Genomic DNA, 16,350 nt, shown 5'->3' with positions numbered 1-16,350 from the left:
AAAAAAAAAAAAAAGAATAATACTGAGCTTTAGTCTAAAACATTTTGGTGATCTCAGTTTGGCAGTTTAACACAGGGTTTGGAACATGGTTGGTGTTCAGTGAATATTTATTGGATGAGTTACTGAATGGTATGGCAGGAGGAACAAAGCACTGCCAATCAGGAAGCTTTGGGGTGGTCCCAGTTCTGCTACTAGTTAGCTGTGGGGGACAGGGTTAATCCCTTCAGCTCTGTGGCCTCCGTTTGGTATAAGGGGGTCAGATGAAATAATTGCAAAGTAAGTTTTTTGCTTAGAAATTTTGCAGTTCTATGAGTTGATCAGATTGCTTTCCAAACCAGGTACTTGAGAACCCCAGAGTGTGAGTGATCATTATGAAAAGCAGCTCTGGCTGAGGTCCCAGGGCTGAGAGTCCTGGAATCCAGCAGTTTGCCCGAGGACCTACCTGGAGGATGGTTGAGGGGAAGAGGGAAGGCAGGTGCAGAAATGGGGATCACAAGAGCGCCCCAGCCAACTTCACTTGCTTGCAAATCGTGCCTCACGCTGGCTCTGACTCAATTTGAATCTGGTTTCTCAGTCACGTAATTTTTTCTGCTGAGTGAATTCTCCTCTGCGGCAAGGTTCTTTGTCCCATAGCGAGAGGCAGCGTCATCTTAGATCCCAGGGCTCTCTGGGACACAGACTTGTGCCTTGAAAAGCCTTCTCTCTCTCCTTAAGCACCGATTTCTTAAAACCATCCCAGTTTTGCCAGGCCTTCCCATACACATGCTGTTTGTACTGAGCTTCGCCGGTGGCTCCAATTTTGAGGACTTGATGCAAACGGGGTGGGAAGTCCTTTATTACAATTTCTTGTGCCCTTTCCTTAAGCAGCTGTTCTTTTCCTTCTAACAGTATAAGATGTCATTTGTAGTCTTTGAGCACAAGACAAGACGAATCTCTAGCTTAGGTCATGGTAAATGATAACTACGCACCCTCATTTCTGTGTCAGATGAAACAATCATTTTCCTATGCACATCTCATCCTCATCACAACCCAAGACCTTAGAGCTATGAGGTCCAATTTACGATAGTTCATCTAGAGCTTAAAGTCAACCCTCAACAGTTTACTGAGTAGCTACTATATTGTTGGGCTGAAAAGGTGCTTGGGGAATCCTGAAGTATAACCAACCATAAGACTTTTCAAGAATGAATCATCTTTTTGGAAATAGAACAAATACATGAACAATGAGGAAACTAAGGGACATAATAGGTGGCTTATAATTGCGGTAGGGCTTCAGGAAAGAGCTTTACAAATCTATGTGATTTGCAGAGAAATTTTCTTGTGGGTGTTGGGTACGAAATTGGGCTTTCAGCAGTTGTCAGAAAAGAGGAATAGCACTCTAGACATGGGAGTGCGGGGGTGGGAGTGCAGAGGTGGGTGTGGGGGGGTGGTGGTGGTGGAAACAGCCTCAAGGGACTACAGCGAGTAAAGAAAAAGTCACAGGAACGCTGGGCAGCTGTCTAATAGGACTTCTGTGTGTTTTCAAACTCATCTTTCCTCGATATTTCCAAACCCTTCTAAGGCAAGATGCTGGACCGGAGTTTAGGAGCTCCCCGGCACAATCTCAGTCTAGGGATACGAGCCTCTCTTCTTGGAAAATATTTTTAAAGAATTATGGTCCGAGATAACCAGTTTGGATTCCTGGGCCTAGAGCCACATTCCTAGAGCCTTTCCTATTTTAACGGTGCACTCTCTCTTCTTGCTTCTTTCCCTTCTAGCATTTCAGCTTCTATCGGTTGTGGCTCTGAAAGGACTTTGCAGGTGGCAGGACTAAAAAAAATAAAAAATAAATGCCTTCCCCCCCACCTAAAATACCTCTTTAATTTATGCCTTTCCATTATCTCGTATAGCTTTCCAAAAAATGAAACACGTACATAAAGACAAACTACATTCAATATGCCAAGCGGGCCAGGGAGAGACGAGCCTCTTGATCATTAACCAAGGCTCGGCGGAGGAATTAGGTTGTATGATTCGTCGCTCCAGGCCTGGTGAAATAGGTAGTATTTCATTTCAGTCCTTCATGGGCTTCAGGCTGCCAGTATCTGGGCTTTGAAGTGGTTTCACCCTCTGTGATGTAACTGGATCCCCGGCGCTGGCCCTGAAGAGGCAGTTTCTCATAGTCCCTTGTGCCCACACTAGCCGCTGGTGTGTTGCCAGCCCGTGAACCCGATCGCTCTGCCCCTCTGGTTTCCAGCAATTCTCCCCGAGGTCTACATTTCCTGCACTAGATACTCTGAGAGATGGAGATTGCAGTACATTCCGCTTCTGCATGGCAGGTGCTTGCGCGTTTGAGGGGCAGGTGCTGAGACGGGTTCAATTGCTGTGAATTTCAACCGTCCAATTTCACTCTGATTTCAGAGTGACTGCCCTAGGCACCCTCCCCCCCTTTGTTTTGGAGGGGGTTGTTTCTCCACACTGACATGGGGCTTATCTGTCTCTTTAATTTCCATTAAGAACAGTAGCTTTTCCTGGTTGATTATTGAAGGAAATCAGTATTTCAGTAATCAGAATCACAGACTGTCTGCACTCCAAGGGTTTTCCAGAAATTATAAAAACCTGAACTCTCTCTGTCCAGTCTTTTTTCCATGGCCAGTTGTGAGAAACATTTTTTTGTTTTTTTATATTTTTTTAGAGAGAGCAGGAGTGGCGGGGGAGGGGCAGGTGGGGAGGGAGAGAGAATCCCAAGCAGGCTCCATCATGCTCGGCGCAGAGCTGGTTGCGGGGCTCGATCTCACAACCCTGAGATCATGACCTGAGCCGAAATCAAGAGTGGAACGCTTAACCAACTGAGCCACCCAGCCCTGAGAAGGTTTTTATTGAAGATTTTCTGAAAGAGAGAATTAGGCTTTCCACACCTCACTTCACCTTTCAGTAAAACCACACTACCAGAAAGCTGTGTTCTTGGGATGTGCTTTGGCCCCTTACAATGGACGCTTGCACTGAATTTCACCCTGAGGTTGTCTCCAGCCTATGCCGACAGATGATACAGGGAAAGCTGTGTGAAACATATTAGGTTTATTGTAAGGAAGTTTTTGAAAACATTATCTTACATAGTGCCCTTTTTATCAGGATAACAACAACAGAACAAACAAGTATAGAGATGCCCTCATGTCTCAGCATTAGGGAAAATGTGCTTCTCCTGAACTATGGTTTCTTAGGAAAAGCAATTTCTTAGTAGATATCAATACAATCTCATTGGATTGGTCCCTGCTGAGTTGAAATTGTTCGTAGTTTGTACACGTGATTTTGAACTCAAAGTGACTGTGGCCTATCTTGGAACTTATGCTCATGGTACATTCTTTTGCAATATATTGTCAAAAAGCTTTCGGCTGGTTTAAAATCATGGCCTCAATCTACTGCATCAGACCTATAAATGCTCATTTGTTTTGTAACTTCTAAAATAGTCTGGGGTAAGTAGATGGTATTTATTTGAAAATGTCTTGCAGTTTGGGGTTATATTGTGTTTCTTCTGCTATCCACCTAAATTATTTTTTCTAGATCTCTTCACACTAGGTGGCAGAAGTGTCTCATAGAGGAGTTTAACTCCCTAACCAAAGACTTTGATGGCCTCTGGGGGAGGAGGAGGGGGGCAATGAGGCAGTTTTTCACAGTGGACTCTGGCAGGTCCTGCTCTGGTGAAGTAAGTGAATGCGTGGCTTGGGGGGATGGTCTGATTCTAAGCCTGTGGCCCCACACATGTTCTGTCTGTCTCTCTTTTTGTGTCAGAGAGAGACAGAGAAAGAGACGGGGGGCGGGGTGGGGAGAGAGGGAGAGAGAGACAGAGACAGAGATAGAAAGAGGGAGGGAGGAAGAGAGAGAGAGAGGGAGAGAGAAAGAGAGAGGAAGAGAGAGAGAGAATGGAAGGAAAGAAGGGGGAGGGAGAGAGAGAGAGAGAGAGAGAAGGAGGGAGGGAAGTGGGGGCAGGGAGAGAGAAAGAACACCTTCTTTTTTCCTTTTACGAAAGTAACCAGAATCTCATTTAATAAATAACAAGGCAGATGAGAAGTCCCAAGCCTGCGCGTGAGGAACTGTGGAAGCCCATGGTCTCTGTCACTGCTGATGTCACTCTCCACAGGGCTGAGAGGTGCCAGGTTAGCTGGCGCTCCTGCTTGGAATTCTGCTCACGTATGGCCTTGGGATAATTTCGGGTTATTCAGTCAGTGTGGGGAGGTGGCACGAGAAATGGACAGAGGGTCACACAGCCTCCTTCTTAGACTTGGCTTTGTCTTGGGCGAGTCACTTAATCTCCTTAATACTAAGTTTCCTCATCAGTGAAATGGGGACAATAATAGCCCTTGTTTCATTGTGTGGTTTTGAGAATTAAAGGAAATAATACAAGGGAAGCGTTTGGCACCTGGGAACCATGCAAGATATGTTAGTGGTCATTGTTTCTTTTTTTTTTTTGATCTTGGGCAAGTCAAACACTGTGAACTTCAGTTTCATGACCCACAAAATGATAGCTTTGAATACTATGAATTCCAAAGGTTTTTGTAGCCTCCGAAGTTGGAGACTTTGTGAGCTGTGTGTGCAGCGTTTCTGTCACTTTTACGTCACTCCTAAGGTCTCCCACATGGTTGTGCACACAATAGTTAATTGTGTGTTTATTAAATGCTTTTTGAATTCTAACTGAATAGAAAATATACTCTTTTAATGTGATTTATTTTACAGATAAGTAGATGATTAAGGCATAAATAATATATTCTATTTTTTCCCTCTTGTTGATTCATTTAATCATTACTTTTAAATATTTTATTTATTTGCTTGTTTGAGGGAGAGAAAGAGAGAGCGAGCACAAGCAGGGGGAGCGGCAGAGGGAGAGGGAGAAGCAAGGTCCCAATGAGCAGGGAGCCCGATGTGGGACTCAGATCATGACCTGAGCCAAAGGCAGATGCTTAACCGACTGAGCCATCCAGGCACCCCTCATTTAATCATTACTTTTAAAATAATGCACGTTTATGGACCAAATCCTTACTACATACCAGGAACTGACTGAGAAGCTGTGAGGGAAAGAAAGCTAAGAGAGAACATGATTCCTGTCCTCAAAGACCTGAGCTCTGGGTGAGGAGGCAGACTGTAATGGGGCCACAAAACTGCAGTCTGCACGGGGTGCCCTTGGAGTACAGGGTGGACATGCCTGTTACAGCAGGGACTCGCAAGCCGTTGGGTGTAGCTGGCCCTGTGTAGAGTGGTAGGAGATGGGGCAACCTGAAAACATTTCCTAGGTCTGGAGTGTGCCTAGGCTATCAGAACAGCCACGTGTGAAGCTTAAATGTGTATAAAATGCTGCATCTCTAATTGTTGGGAATATAATACTGGCTTTATTTTAACAATTTGTTCTAAAAATTCGCTATCATAGAAATGATAATGGGAATAATTGTATTATATTTTATGGTTTATAAAACTTTGACATCAACTTATTGGTTAATCATAATAATAGTTTCTTGCATTTAATGAGCCCATATTATTTCCCAGGTACTGCATTTGGCACCTGTCATTGGTACCTCATTTATTCCTAATTAGAACCCTTTGTATCAGGAACCCAAGTTTACCACTAGGGGGTGCTAAGATGGGGGAGAAACAGATCTACGCTCTGTGAGGTCAAAGAACATTTCTATCCATCTATCCATTATATCTCTAGCCTTTGGCATTGTGCCTAGCATATAGCAGGAATTTAAGTGATATTTCCTAAGTAACTAAATGAAATGACTTGTCCAGGGTGGTAGAACTAGTAAGTAGTGGAGTCAAGTATAAAAGTACTGGATTTTGACAATTTAGATTGGAAATAATCATGGCTAGAGAAAATCTGTTTTCTGTAACGTGGAAGCAAATCAAGCTCAGCATATGTCTTTTTGGCCATAGACCCTTGCCGGAAAAGAATACACTCTTGATAGTCATTTGGTTTTCATTCATCAAGGACGTTGACTCTTTGGTGAGATGGGCTTGAGCCCTACCTAAGATGGCTGGCTGAGTAGGGACTCTTTACCCCTTTCTCAATGAGATCGGTGTGATGAGAAGAGCAAATAGGATGAAATAGGGAACACATCATTCCTGCTCACCTTTTCTTCTCTTAGAGCTAAGCATCTATGACCTTTCACCTTCTGTTTGTGTTGAATTCTGGCTGAAAGGGATTCAGGGAGACTGCTATTCGCTGTAGCAGTGAGAATGTGGAAGCTCCAAAGGTAGAAATAAGTGTTTTATGTGTCTTAAGAAATCTTCTGATTCTTAATCAAACAACCTCTAGTTCAAGGCATTCTATTATTTTTTCGGCTTCTGGTCTTGGAAGTCATTTTAATTGAGGACAGGTCATCAAAAGTTTGGGAAAATGTACATATCTAAAGAACATTTTTTGAGACTTTTCAGCTTACTCTCTTTAAAAATAATAATTTTCTCTGTAATGAACTGGACTGAATAATTCAGCAAATAGTTACTGACTGCTTCCTAAATGCTAGGCCCTGTGTGGGGTGCTGGAGATGCATGGCAAGACATAGCTCTTGCTTTCAAAAATGAAGTGGGAGATAGACCTGGAGGCAGATCGTTGTTGTGCTTGCTGGGTGTGAGACCCTCAGCGGGGGAACATGGAAACGCCTATGGGTGTACAGGGAAGTTGGAAACAGAGGCCCCAGTTAGCTTCCCATCATTGGTGACTTGAGGCCAGGAGAGCGCTGCAGACTGAACTTGTCCCCAGAGTTCTTATGTTGAAATCCTCATGTCTAATGCAATGGAATTAGGAAGTGGGAACTTTGGTAAGGGGACCAGGTTCTGGTAAGGGCAGAGCCCTCATGAATGGGATTAGTGCCCTTATAAGAGACCCCACAGGGCTCTCTTACCCCTTCCCCCACATGAGAATACACGGGAAGCCAGCAATCTACAACCCAGAGGAGGGTCCTCACCAGAACTTGACCATGCTAGCACCCTGATCTTGGATTTCCCTGCCTCCAGAACTATGAGAAATACATTTCCGTTGTTTACAAGCCACCCAATCTGTGGCACTGCATTATAACGGCCTAAACTGCTGGGAAGGTAAAGGAGAAGGGAAGTCCTTCTGGAAGGGGCAAAAATCACCTGCTGAATATGAATGGGTGAAGAGTTTCCCACCCCACTGGCAGCAATCTCATACCTCTACCTCATCGCTTTGATGACCAACAGCTCCCAGATTTTATGATCAGATTTAGTACTGTATTATTATGGTTTGTTTTATATTTGCCAGCTGAAAAAGGCTGACTGGAATTGACCCAGGTGGTTCTCAGGTGGAGGAGCTGAAGCTTTCCTCTTCTTCCTCCACTGATGCGTGCACCTCCCACGTTGTCCTCAGACGGGGCTCTGAGGTGCTGATTTCTCTTTGCCATTTGTCTTGAGTCTGTGATAGTATTCATTGCTTCTGCAGCCTCTTCTTCTGTTTTATTCTCTCCTTGTTTCTATTCTGTCATTCGACCCATGCTGAGATGATCCCATTTTTTTCCCTAAGAAATGTGGCACAAAGGTTAATGCAAACCTAAGCACAGAGACTTTTGGGCAGAACTTTTGAGTATCTCTATCTCCTGTTAGAGATGGAAGGATTTCTGGAGATCCCGAGACCTAGCAACACGTTCAGTAATCTGACCAACTCCATGCCCTTGAATTCAGATTTCAGCTTAGCTTACCAGATGGAACCCATGACCATCAACACACTAGAGCACTATTAAGTCTCACAATGCCAGCATAACAGTGTGTCTCATGATTAGACACGAAGGGCAGGTAGCAGTTATTCAGAAACCCTGAAATGGGAAAGTTAGGGAATTGGGTTTTGAAAATGAGTCACCCAAACATTTTCTTTCCAAACATCTGCAGGTTGTTAGCCTGATTTATTTTGAATTAAAAAATCTTTTTGAGCTGGCTGACAGCTTATTTTAATTCCCAGCTGTTAAAATGTTTCAGCAATTGGAATTAGGGGCTGTGCCATGGCTTTTGATGTGGTGGGAACCAGTTTGGCACTCAGGTATACCTGGGGGACCTGCCCCTCCTCATCATGGTCCTTCAGTTTTATTCCTTCTGTTTAAGAGCTTGGTGCTTTGAGCTCTTTGTTTACGATCTATTTGCTTGGGTCTTATAGCACTGTTGGCCAAGGGAGTTTAGCTCATATTCCAGGATGTGGTGGCTTTTATCCAGCACCTAGCACTTTGTGGCTGCCTTAGATTCTTTCTGGAACAAGTTTGGGGAATAAACAAATACATAAATAGGTTTACATTTAATTGATATCGCCCCCTCCTCTCCCAAAATATGCCAAAATAATTTTTCTACTCAAAGCTATGGTTCTTATAAATGTTTTTAAGATTTCTCTGTAGACTGTTGGCTTGGTAAGGGCTTTTGACTTGTCCTTCACTTTTCTCTGGTTGTGGGTGAGCACCTCTCATTTTTGCTGTGATTTTGGATAGGAAATCTGGCGACTCGGTCTCTTCTCTCCTGATCCCAGCCACCACAAACAGTAACACCACCACCTCCATCTACTACTAACAATGCCACCTACAACTGCCACCACCACCAAGAAGTCATTCCTTGGCCCTCCTAACTCCCCTAGCATAGCATCCTATTATTCATATTACTTTTATTGTCTAGCTCCCCCAAAGAATTATCTGTACTAGCTATTTTCGCCTCTTAGGCTCACCTTTATTCCTCATTATTTCCTTTTCTTTTCCATATCCACTGTGGCTCACTCCCATCACTCTGTTGAGACTGGGCTCTCAAAGGTCATCCGTGGCTGTTTAATTGAGATTCAGTCCTCTTGTTACCCGACTTCTTCACTTGTTCCCTGACTGCTGTGTATCTGTGTTAAGGGAAACTTTGAGACCAAAAACTAGAATGACAGAGTGGGACATTAAATGCTAGAGTAAGGACGTAGGGGTTTATACAATAGACACTGGGGGACCCAATCCTGCTTTTAATCTATGTTAAACTAAGGAGTGAATAGATTAATCCAAAGATGAAGAAATGGTTGGAAGATTGTCACAACCGACTAGGTGGAGAAAGGTACCGAGGTTATAAATTAGAACAATGATAAAGAGAATTGAATGTCAAGTGAAGATTGGAGAGATATGGAAGGAGTCTAATAGAAGATATGAAGGTTGATAAAATATGTGGAGAGCAAGTGGCAAGAGAGCCATGGCCTCCCTTAATCGTGTCTCTCATCTTTGACCTTCATGTTTTGTCTCATATTCTCTCTGTCTGTAATGTCTTTTCTCGGTCATCTCTGTTTAATTTCATGCTTCTTATCAGGACTCTTTAAAAATATTATTTTTATGAACTCTTTTTTGATAGCCCCAGGTAGATATTACCTCTAATTTCTAAGGATTCTGTAGTACTCTATCTTCACTTTTATCTCATTATCTTAGGACAATAATCTCCTCAGTCTGGTTTTAGATGGATGGCATGTTGTTAAGGGTGTGATGAAGACATAGGAATGAGGAAGGTGGAAGAGACTGTTGATAAGGAAAGGGTTTGTGGTCTAATGGCCAAGGTGGAATTACAAACTTCATTTCATGGGTGGTGTGAATTTGGATTCCTATATGTTTTTACTCTTTTTATTTTAACTTGTGATAAAGCTGAAAGCTAGGTTCTCAGGAGCTCTCGTTAGAATGGTTAGGAAGCATTTACCCTTTGGTAAATATGACACGCACTTCCCACATCTCTCAATGAACTGGAAGAGGGTGCTGATTCCTTTTCCTGGAAATTAAAAAAATTTTCTGCTTGTGATTTTAAGTTAAACAACTCGCTGAGATTCTTTCTGAAGAATTTATCCTCCTGTGGCTGAGTGCAGCATAGTTGGTTTTCTAGAAAGATGCATTCAGACCCAGCAAAACAATATCATTTTCCCAGTAGGCTTTTCTTTTGCTAAAGAACACCATGTTTGGACTCTTAAAAAAAAGTAGTATTGAGTGTTTGAGTATTATATTGAGGCAAATGAATATTTTCTGCTTCTATTCTTTTATTTTAAATGTGACTAAACTTTGAGACTCATTTTAGAGGCACAGGGTGATATTTCTAATCGGATTCTCCCAGAGGCAGTTGAGTTGGGAATGAGTTACATGGGTGCTTTTTAAGTGACACGTTATGACACATCTGCACGTTAAGATGACTGGCTTTCTGTTTTTCCTCTTTCTCTCCATTAATACGTAAGCTCCTTTGCCTCTTTCCAGTGATGAGTATAATGCTTTGTCTCATCACTTTTTTTTCACATTATAAATAGGGTTTCACTTTTAGAATTTATGAAAAATGTGAATTTTTGTGCAAAATGCTAATTTCAGAACCGTCTTCAAAGATTCTATTCAGGAGTTCAGGCTGGAGCCCCATTTTCCATACCCACCACCACCAAGCCATCTACCCCAGGGGACTTGGACGCCATGGACTCTGGGCCACATGAACTAGCTGAACTTCACCCTTCACTGCATGGTCAGTCTGCAGTCCACAGTGGCTGTGCCCACGAGGGAGCACATTTAGATTTGTAAATTTCTTCTATCCCCCCCATCTCTTCCAAAGAGAAATTATAGGGCATATATCCAGTTACAGTTCAGTACATATGAACCAAGAGGATTGTCTCAAGTTACCTGCCTTCATGACTTCAAACCTCTTATTCCTGGATTGTGACCATCTTGCTTACCTCAGGGAATCCTCAAATAGCCTTTAAAAAAAAGTACTCTAAAGAGTAAATTAAAAGTAAAAAGTATTTCACATGGTATTCAGGTATCAGTGGAAGGATTTGGGCTTTATAACCCTGAAATTCTATAATTTAATAAAATGTTCTTCTATAATATTATACTCTACGTTAAAGTGACATATTAAAATACAGGAAAACTTCTTTCTTTGAGAGGTTGCGCTGCTAAAGTTGTGAATTTACTTCTCATCTCTTTCCAGCCTTTCCTTTCCTCCTTTTGTGTGAAATGACTTGCCTTTATAATTTACCATGTTATTATTTTGGTGCATCAATATTACAACGATTATGGGTAACGGGGCTGGCGACTGGCATTGTTTGTTAACTCTTATAAAGGAAACCACGACAAGTCAAGATGTCAGAACCAGTTTAATGATGGGGTCCTGGTTATAGTTGTATGTACATCAAAGATAGAGGGAACTAGACACTATTTACTATGACACTGTATCAAGTGTGTTAAAAACCTACTGTCATTTTGTTTTTTTCTCATTTTATTCTTATTTGACTCATACAAGGTAAGTGGTGTCATCTTTTCAGTTTTACAAAGCAGAAAGCAGAGACTCGGTGAGTAGCCACACTGCCTGACAAGCAGCAGAGGCAAAGTACACAACTCGGGCTTCCCTAACGTCTAAGTCAGTGCTTTTTTTTATCATACCATGCCATTAACGATGCTTAATTCAGTTTCGGGATACCAACCAAATCAAAGTCGATTTTGTTCTGATTCTGCCGAGGAACAGACTCTTTTCTCAAGTAACTAGCAGTTGCTTGTAACTGGCTAGGCAGAGCTCATAGTTTCTAGGGTGGCCAGTACATAAAATTGGAGAGATGGACAAAATCAAGACAGAGTAGAAAGACCTATGTGAAGGGTTTCAGAGCCCTTGACCGACACTTGCCTCCTGGGACAGTTCTGATCTCTCTGCTTTTCCATCGCCTCTTTTTTTTCGAGACTTAACTCACTCCCACCCTAACCCTTCCTGCTGGTGGCTGTCCCATTCACAAGGGAGCAGATACCAGATGTGAGAAATTGAAGAAACAGTTGTTGGGCGATTGTTCTTATGAGTTATGTACTTGGGCTCTTGGTTGGAGGGCTCTGATCTGAAAGCTTGCTTCAGATCCTCTGAGAAAGTAGAGTGATTTAAGTAGTGAACTGGGGAAGGGCTGGGGAGGCCGACCGTGAGGACTAATTTGTTCTTTATCTAATGGTTTGCAAGGTAGAAATATCTGCTGGGGAGATGTGATGGATTCTCCTAGGAAACTGACTTCACTGGAGAATTCTTTAGAAACTGTTTTCAGGAGCGAGACAAGTGGCATGAATCTATTGACAAAGGAAATTGGCCCTGTGTCTGTGACTGGGTCAAAGACCCTGAGGCATGCCTGTCGCGATACAACGTGGATGTTTGTTCAGGGGGCAAGTGCTCACGCTGAGTGATTTTCAAAGCTGTTCGAGGGCATTTATCAGGCTTTTAAACTCTAGATACTCTTTCCCACGGTGTGAAGGCCAAGAGAAGGGATCCTGGGCTCTCTTCCCTGGCCCCCAGGATGGGAATTCAGGGGGAAAAGGTCACCTATTCTCATGACACAAAAGAAAACTTATTCACCAGTTTTCAAGTAAAGGCTCTTTAGTGTCTGCAAATAGGGGAATTGCTAAGAGCTTATCAGCAGTGCTCCCCCTCCCCCCCCCACCTGGTACTCCAATGGTGGTGGTGGGGGGTGCCTTGTCCTCCTTCAGGTGAAAAGGGAGCGTTCTGGACTTCTTTTGATAAAGCTCCTTCCAATTCCAGTAAAAACATGAATTCCAAAGCCATCATCTTTTTACTATTTACTGGGGGGAATCAGAGGTAGAGAAAAGAGAACAAACAGCGGAAGTGGATTTATAGTCACTTCTCCGATTGCTTTTCTTGCTAAAGAATATTTCACATCACAGGATTTTCCTTCTCCTCTGTACTCTTGATATACCCCAAATCTTAATATCCTCCCAAATGCAGATTAAAGATGACACAGGGTGGTTGTGGTGGGGGGAACCAGGAGGAAACTGCATTTTAAAGTTTTGTTCCATTTGTATTACCAGCAATTAAAACTCTTTGAGGTCCCCACCCCGATTATAGCAGCAGCGCCATGAGGCCACCCTGCTGGGAATTCATTTCTAATCCAGCCAGCTCAGACAAGGGCCTGCTCGATGAATTAATGGGCCCTGCTCGATTTCGACTCCCTCTCCTCGCCTCACTGAGCCCCATCCCAGGCTTCAGTGGCTGCACGTGTGAGCACACCACTCCTGCCTTGACCTAAAGCACATACTGAACTTGGTGTATGCATGAACCATGCTGCACCTCTGGCCTGGGATGGCAGAACAAAGCTAGCTGTGTGCTCCACGGGGTGGCAGGGGACCTACAGTAGCTCCCCTGCCCCAGTGAGGGAGTCTCCCTTCTTCACCCCGCATCTGCCCATCCTTCTGGAGTTTGTGCTATAGCTTAGATCTGGCCTCTTGGGGGAGGTGAAATATGGCTTCACTTTGCAACAGCTGAGGTTTGCTCATGGAAGCAGAGGTGCTGGAGTCTTAAGCCTATGATGTGGCTGATGCCAGCATTTCTTAGTAATGAGCCTTGCAGACACATCCCAGGAGAGGAAGTTAGATTAGGGCAAGACAAGTGAATGAGATTGTTTAAAGGCTAGAAGGAGATTAAAAAAAAGAAAAAAGTAATTCCTCTTCATTTAGGGTTATGAGATCCTCTTTCCTGGGTGACTGAATGAAAGATATTTTATGGTACGCTGATTTTGACATCAATTGCCCCAGAGCAGTTGAAAATGGGCTCATTTTTGAGGCTCACAGCTATCCTGTCCTTCCTGGGCTTCTACTCGGGCATCATCCACCATCTGGTAGGCGTGAGATGCGTCCATCCCTGTAGGCATGAAGGACTGGGAAGCAATGGTTTTGTTCCTACCTATTACTTCAATGTCAGCTGAATTTCTCTTTTTATTTTTAATTAATTAATTTTATTTATTTTTAAAATTTATTTATTTATTTATTTGACAGAGGGAGAGAGAGAGAGACAGTGAGGGAGGGAACACAAGCAGGGGGAGTGGGAGAGGGAGAAGCAGGCTTCGCTTGGAGCAGGGAGCCTGAAGCGGGGCTCAATCCCAGCACCCTGGGATCATGACCTGAGCTGAAGGCAGACGCCTACCGACTGAGCAACCCAGGCGCCCCTAACTTTTTATTTTTTCAGAGAAGAAGTTTCTCATTTTTTGTAGAGCTGGCATAATCCAAAATAATGGAACCTGTGGGGAAACAAATCAACCACAACTCAAAATAATCACTTGCATGAGAGGCTTCAGATGGTGGTTTTGATTTAAAAGTAAGTGGTGGGATCTTTACGAGAACATGCTGCTTGGAAAGAGCACCTGGCCTGGTCAGGCTGATGTAGGGTGAGATGTGTCATTAACCCTTGCCTGAGGTCCGTGACCCTAATCAACATTAGGTACAACATCCCAGGTTGGTGGGATTTGGTGGTGCAACTTTTGAGAGCTCCTACATTATAGTAATTTCCAGATGGTTTAATAAAGTTAAAAAAAGGAGAGAGATGAGGGAGAAACAAAGATTCCTCCCCGCCTGCCCTGAGTAATGAGCCTCTTGGATGAAAGACTACCTTATAAAGGTTTTTCTCTCTATTCCCCACTTCCTGCCACCCAGATCTGGGTGGGGGAACTCCCGAATCTGGGTAACAGGTTGGCGTTTCTAATCCGAGCCCAGGTTCATCTCCTGCCATGTGTATAGGTTGTTGAGCAAACTGATAGACTACGTGAGTGTCTTGCCTGAGTGATGAGCTGCACATACCAGCTTGAGCAGAGCATTAACAAGAGCTGGTGTATGACTCCAATCTCACTGAATTTCCTCTCTCTCCTGCCAGTGGACACGACAGCCCAGGAGAAGGTGACTGGGAGCCCATGAGGACAAATGGGACACAACGCAGAAGCCTGTCTTGAGACCTTCCAGCTGGTTTGCATTTCCTCATGGGATAGGAGCCCTCTCTTGTAGACTGGGAAGGCAGTGGGACCACCACACGATTTTATGGATCCATTTTCACTTTTCCAGATGCAAAGAGAGGAGCCGTGATTACCTTGCGTACGTTTTGATAACGTCCCTTGGGCAAGAGGTGGGTATAACTCAACAGATAACCTCTGCTTTTGCTCCCACGTTGTCTCCATTATCTGCAACATGGGGGTGTCGAGTGGTGCCACAGGCAGCTGGAAGGGCTCATTTATTTGACCTAATTATTCCCATTGTAGACCTGACTCATCAGAATGGGCGCTTCTTCAAAGGAAATGAGAGCCAGATTGTCTCTTTGGCAGCAATGGAAAACAAATGCTATCCACAGAATGGTTGTTAGATTGAAAAAAGGCGCAACTGGCTTTTGGAGCCAGCTGATATGTAACCATGTTACCAAGAATAGAGGACTGGAGAGAGAGTAGTGTCAACTTCTGACATGCTAGCCGTCTCATAATGTTCTTAATAAAATTAACTCGCCCTTGGATGCCGTGGACAAAAGTAACCACATACTGAGAAACTGGGGAAAAATGGAAACCTTCCGTGCGGTGTTTTTATTAATAACTGGCGGAATCCCTATGGGTACCACAGGCGACTTTTCACATGGGGACCTTATTATTTCTGGGTCCTCTTTGAGGCTCTGTTGAAGAATTGGAATTGTCTCTTCTAAGGGATGGGGAGATGGAGAAGGGGAGTCAAAACGGCCTCCTGGACCATTAGGCACATCAGACAGAGAGCGGGAGCAGCATGCCACATTCCCTCTGTGAAGCCTGAGAATAGACAGCCTTGGCTCAATGATGCATGACTGAATATTGAAACTTCATCTCAGACAGTTGCAAATTGTCCACACTGACCCACAGGTGAGCTGAAAAGAATCATTTAAATGTTTCCTCGTCCCACCTTCCTGTTTTACAGTTGTGGTTAAGAACGTCATGACCCTCAGAAATTCGGGAAAGATGTGCACTTGGCTGATGCCTGTGGCAGAGTCTGGCTCTCAGCCTTCTGTTCCGCAGTCCCTGAAGCCCAGGACTATGAAAGTGCCCCATTGACCACAGGGTTCCAGGGTCCACCTATTGTCGCCAGAGACAAACCTCCAAGAGCACCATGTTTGATCAGAGCCTGGATCCCATCTGGGAGGAGGAGAGGGAATCCCATGAGCAAATAGGTAAGAAGATCCCGTTGTTCAGTCATGTCCTCTGACACCGTAGCAATGCATGCATATGGTTGCACTTGGCATTCTGACACGTGCATAGCGTGTTTTCATCTCTTCCCTGGAGGTGAGGCCAAAGCCTGAGGTTCCTTTTGACACAGCTCTGCAAAAACTCCGGCTTTGTGCTCTCCTGTGCTTTGCAATAACATACCAGCTCTGCGGTGTGGCCAATGTTTACTTAATTGGTGGGAGGACTTTTTAATATCAAAAGGAAAACATTTCTTCTGCATTCCACATAGGTAAGCTGTGGTTTGCTGTGGTACAAGGGTAAGGATTGGGGGTGGGGAGGGAATGAAGAGAGGAAAAACAGTCCTTAGGGCTAAAGTCATACGAGGGGGTGGGTGGATAGGAAAGAGAACCAAATAATGAGGGGCAGACGAAAGA

General features: G+C 43.9%; 1 long non-coding RNA gene across 1 annotated transcript; it reads left to right on the top strand.

Annotated features, from left to right (window-relative positions):
* The first annotated feature begins 3,621 nt into the window (after positions 1-3,621).
* LOC115936695 (uncharacterized) lies at positions 3,622-16,150 on the top strand. Its single transcript, XR_004072095.2, has 3 exons — positions 3,622-3,676; positions 14,620-14,865; positions 15,672-16,150. It is a non-coding gene; the product is annotated as an uncharacterized LOC115936695 (long non-coding RNA).
* The last annotated feature ends 200 nt before the right edge of the window (positions 16,151-16,350 follow it).

Source organism: Leptonychotes weddellii, chromosome 6, assembly GCF_054177405.1.
Source record: "Leptonychotes weddellii isolate Sample4059 chromosome 6, ASM5417740v2, whole genome shotgun sequence".
Lineage (NCBI taxonomy): Eukaryota > Metazoa > Chordata > Mammalia > Carnivora > Phocidae > Leptonychotes > Leptonychotes weddellii.
This window is presented reverse-complemented; position numbering and strand designations above follow the sequence as displayed.